This window comes from Schistocerca gregaria, chromosome 3 (genome assembly GCF_023897955.1).
Source record: "Schistocerca gregaria isolate iqSchGreg1 chromosome 3, iqSchGreg1.2, whole genome shotgun sequence".
In the NCBI taxonomy this organism is placed as follows: domain Eukaryota; kingdom Metazoa; phylum Arthropoda; class Insecta; order Orthoptera; family Acrididae; genus Schistocerca; species Schistocerca gregaria.
In genome coordinates this window covers 891717446-891722999 of record NC_064922.1, presented here as the reverse complement: position 1 = coordinate 891722999, position 5554 = coordinate 891717446, and the positions used below count along the sequence as shown (strand labels likewise).

General features: G+C 47.0%; 1 non-coding gene across 1 annotated transcript; it reads right to left on the bottom strand.

Annotated features, from left to right (window-relative positions):
• Positions 1–3087: 3087 nt before the first annotated feature.
• Positions 3088–3206, bottom strand: LOC126356459 (5S ribosomal RNA). The gene has a single exon (XR_007565722.1). It is a non-coding gene; the product is annotated as a 5S ribosomal RNA (ribosomal RNA).
• Between the last annotated feature and the right edge of the window lie 2348 nt (positions 3207–5554).

Below are 5554 nucleotides of genomic sequence, written 5' to 3'. Positions count from 1 at the left end.
TGCTTCTGCCTGACATGGTTTTTGCACACAAAACAAATTTTGCGTTTTGTGACTGTTGTTACAAGCAGTACAGATACTGAAACAACGTTAAAAGAAAAATAGAATATTTGGTAACATCTGGTCAGCTCAAAATCTTCGTCATTCATTGAGCCTTGTAAGTGACGATCAACATAAATCCCTGCTTCCTGCGTCCATTCACGGTACAAATTAATAATAAATTCTTGCTAACATCCACTACCATATGCATAACAATCTTGTACCGAAGGCTTCCTCTCACTATCGTAATTGTTAATCCCCTGATAAGAGCTGCTCTTATAGAACAGTTCTAGTTGTGGTACTTCTCATAGATTTTTGTTCCCAATAAACCTAACTTAAGCTATTTGTAGAGTAAGATATAATGAAAGTATACGAGTAAATGATTCAGACTTGTGGATAACTATTATCTTTACAGCCATTTTGATATAAGTTCAAAGAAACTCCGACGACTTTTTATCATGAGTAGAAATGATCTGGCACAATACGCCTCAGTGTAGAAGCTTTGCACTGTATGGCCTGATTAAAAAAAAAAAAATCATTTCACGCAACCACATATACAGGGTGAACCAGAACTCCCCCAAAAAACTTCCAGAGATGGTAGAATGGACGAAAATCTGAAAAAACTCTTCAGTAAACATGACCTCTAAAATGCATACCGTTAGAGCTGTGAGCAAACGTATATCTTCTACACCTGTATCTTTGCTTTCCAAATTTGGGGAGGAAGTAGTATGGACCAACACAAGAAAACAAATTCCATAAATATGGGCTCTAAAATGTATAAATTAAGAGCTATGAGCACTGGTTCAGTAGAGAAGGTGCTTTTCACATTAGCGAATATGGGAAGGTACTCGTAGGTCTTAAGGTATGGAATGGAGAGTCTGTTTTCTTGACATTCTTTTCTCGTTTCATCCAAAGTACTTCCTCCCGAAACATGGAAAGTAAAGAACTTGTAGTAGAAGAGATATATTTCACAGTATCGAGCATGTGCAAGTGCTCATAACTCTTAAGCCAGATGTATTCTCTTGTTTTGGTCCGTACTGCCAGTCTGATTTTTTTTTCTCTGGAGTTGTGGTTCACCCCGTTTAGTCCGCAAGCTACTGTGTAGTCCATACTTGCGACGGTGGAGTGGGGGTGGGGGTGGGGGTGGGGGCGGGGGGGGAGGGCGGTGCATCATGCCAGGAATATGCACTCCTGGAAATTGAAATAACAACACCGTGAATTCATTGTTCCAGGAAGGGGAAACTTTATCGACACATTCCTGGGGTCAGATACATCACATGATCACACTGACAGAACCACAGGCACATAGACACAGGCAACAGAGCATGCACAATGTCGGCACTAGTACAGTGTATATCCACCTTTCGGAGCAATGCAGGCTGCTATTCGCCCATGGAGACGATCGTAGAGATACTGGATGTAGTCCTGTGGAACGGCTTGCCATGCCATTTCCACCTGGCGCCTCAGTTGGATCAGCGTTCGTGCTGGACGTGCAGACCGCGTGAGACGACGCTTCATCCAGTCCCAAACATGCTCAATGGGGGACAGATCCGGAGATCTTGCTGGCCAGGGTAGTTGACTTACACGTTCTAGAGCACGTTGGGTGGCACGGGATACATGCGGACGTGCATTGTCCTGTTGGAACAGCAAGTTCCCTTGCCGGTCTAGGAATGGTAGAACGATGGGTTCGATGACGGTTTGGATGTACCGTGCACTATTCAGTGTCCCCTCGACGATCACCAGAGGTGTACGGCCAGTGTAGGAGATCGCTCCCCACACCATGATGCCGGGTGTTGGCCCTGTGTGCCTCGGTCGTATGCAGTCCTGATTGTGGCGCTCATCTGCACGGCGCCAAACACGCATACGACCATCATTGGCACCAAGGCAGAAGCGACTCTCATCGCTGAAGACGACACGTCTCCATTCGTCCCTCCATTCACGCCTGTCGCGACACCACTGGAGGCGGGCTGCACGATGTTGGGGCGTGAGCGGAAGACAGCCTAACGGTGTGCGCGACCGTAGCCCAGCTTCATGGAGACGGTTGCGGATGGTCCTCGCCGATACCCCAGGAGCAACAGTGTCCCTAATTTGCTGGGAAGTGGCGGTGCGGTCCCCTACGGCACTGCGTAGGATCCTACGGTCTTGGCGTGCATCCGTGCGTCGCTGCGGTCCGGTCCCAGGTCGACGGGCACGTGCACCTTTCGCCGACCACTGGCGACAACATCGATGTACTGTGGAGACCTCACGCCCCACGTGTTGAGCAATTCGGCGGTACGCCCACCCGGCCTCCCGCATGCCCACTATACGCCCTCGCACAAAGTCCGTCAACTGCACATTCGGTTCACGTCTACGCTGTCGCGGCATGCTACCAGTGTTAAAGACTGCGATGGAGCTCCGTATGCCATGGCATACTGGCTGACACTGACGGCGGCGGTGCACAAATGCTGCGCAGCTAGCGCCATTCGACGGCCAACACCGCGGTTTCTGGTGTGTCGGCTGTGCTGTGCGTGTGATCATTGCTTGCACAGCCCTCTCGCAGTGTCCGGAGCAAGTAAGGTGGGTGTGACACACCGGTGTCAATGTGTTCTTTTTTCCATTTCCAGGAGTGTAGTTTCATTTCCTATTGCTTTCGTGTGCTGATAGCGGGAGAAATGACTATCTGCGTGCAAGTGGGCACGCAGTGGTGCCTACTTCACTCTTATGACCAACACGCACTACCTCTTGGAACACAGATTCTCGAAATTTACCCAACAGAATTTTGCGGGAACTAGGTCGCCTTTCTTCCAGGATTATCCATTTATGTGCCCTGAGCATCGCTATTACGCTTTCACTGAAGCTATACCGGCCTCTTACGATCCTAGTAGCGATTCTTTGGATTAGTTTGATATCTGACGTCACGTCTACTTGCTCTGAGTTCATTACTGTAATTTTGCATCTTACGTTTAATACAGTAGTTTAAAATGCTTGTGGGAGCATCTTTGTCGCACCTGAGAGTTAGTATGAAAAGAGGGCTGGCAGGTGTAGTGACATAAAATTTAAAAGAAGAGAGGGAGCCAACAGCACCCGGTGTTCCCAGGCGGTCACCCATCCAAGTACTAACCGGGCCCGATGTTGCTTAACTTCGGTGATCGGACGAGAACCGGTGTATTCAACATGGTATGGCCGTTGGCGTCCTTATACCGTAGCCGCACGGCATAAGAAGGCTTCGCCTCTCCTTCCAATACACGCAATCGCCCCATTAGCGTCTTGTATACGATTTCTGTTACACATGTATTTCATTTCCCCAGAAGCCTTTCAACAAATCAGAGTTCTCCATTCGCCTTAGCTAATGCTGATTTAGCACCGTAGCCCGTTTCGTATCGCATTATTTCCATCATGGCAGCGACAACAGCAACCTCTACGAAATTGTCTTGAATGAAAATCAGCCCACAATTGCACTAAACTCTGTTTATTTTAAACCTTGACCGTGGTTTCTGCTATAATATTATAGCCTTCTTCAAAAGTCATCCATACCAACAGTGAGAATGATTTTTCAAGAAGGCTATACTGTTATGCCAAAAACCATGGTTAAAGTTTAATGTAAACAGAATTTAGTGCAACTGTGGGTTGTTTTTCATTCGAGATATTTCATATCACTTCTGAGTATTACTTCTGAATACACCCTAAGACAAAAAAAAAAAAAAAATACACACCACGAAGGAGTTAAGCGAATTGTTAAGAAACTGACGGAAAACGCAAAATTGTAAACTCTGAGTCGCGATGGGTGAATGCGTAACGCTTCAACGCAGTTTCACCGCGCTGCTGGGGAGTATACTGAACATGAGACATGAGCTTAAAATCTTTACGAATTTCATTCCATGTGCTGAGCTGAACAGGAAAAGTGCCTCGCAGACAGGCGTGTGCACACTACACGCACAAGTCCGTATTTGAGAGACGAAGTGAAGTTGGGCTCAAAGAAATCGGTTGTAGTAATCGACATTTGAATAGGAACGACGCCACAGTTCGAAGATGTTGGCAGGAATCAGTGAACGATGGAGGAACACAGCGTCAAGAAGGAAGCGGTGCCGTAGGGAGGAGAGACAACGTGAGAAGTGAACAATCGTCTGGCGCTCAGGGCGCCAGAGTCATCATTATCATCTGTGCGACGTGCTACTGGTGTTTCAGTAGCCACGAGGACCATTAATAGGCAGCTCACAGGAAAAGGGGCTGAGCTCACGGCCCCCCTCGACCTCTGCACACAAAGAGCCCCGCTTGCAGTGGCGTCGGGCACATTCGGCTTGGAAACACTCACTGGAGTAGAGTAGTCTTCACTGATGACAGTCATGAGTCCCGCTTCGAACTGATCCCCTACAACCATCGAAGATGTGCCCGGAGAGGATCCAGCACCAGTGGGCCGGGGGGGGGGGGGGGGGGGGAGGGAGGGGGAGGGGCGGCTACCAACCTTAGTGTCGCTCGCCATATGACGCAACGACCAGGCACAACCCATGTGGATGTCACCCGCAGCATCCTTACAGCACAACTATACGTCAACGACATTCTGCGTCCAGTTTTGTTGCCCTTCATGGCGTGCTGTCCAGGGCTTACATTTCAGCAAGATATTGACTATCCCCACACAGAGAGAGTTTCTACTGCTTGTTCTTGTGCCTTCCAAACACTACTTTGTCCAGAAAGGTCAACGGATCTCTCCCCAATTAAGAACGTTTGCAGGGCCCTGTAACCAGTTCGTGATTTTGACGTTCTAACGCGCCAATTGGACATAACTGGGCACGATATCCATCACGAGGACGTACAGCAACTCTATAAATCAATGCCAAGGTGAATAACTGATACATGAGGGCCAAAGGTGGATCAACGCTTTATAGACTTGCTCAATTTGTAAAGCTCGTACTCGTGAATAAATCATCCACTGTAATCATCTGTTTCTCTACACTTATACATCACATTCACCGATTTCTTCCTATTCGGATAATTATTCTTTGGTGATGGTTCTTTTCCTTTACAGTGCACTTTGTGACGTTCCTCCCTTCCTCCTTCACTCGCTGGGAGGAGACGCGACTCGTAACGATGTTCGTCCCCGTCGGTATGACGTGGAACAGCACCTCACCTGTAACTCTCGTAAGAACACAAGTCCTCGCCTGGTTTAGAAATATTCTCTTATCTGTCTGCAACACACTTCTCAGCTTGCGCGAAGTGGTAAACTACAATCGTTTATTTTTTATTTTTATACCCGGTTAGTTCCATGATCAAATAAAATCTTGACTCTTGATTTCATCATTACGGTCGTTTTTCACATCATACATAGCGAGGATGAAATTTTGCTGTGTGCTATTCCGTTGCTATGCCGTTGCTAAGTCAAGTTATTAACAACGGTCCGACGTGACTTATGCTGGAATAAATGTTTTTTTTTTTTTTTTTTTTTTTAATACGCCATAATACTGATTTAAACTAATCACTTTTCACTGTCCATCATTCATGTACTCAGTCACTTAAAGTGTTTAAAGAGTCAATCAACTTTCAT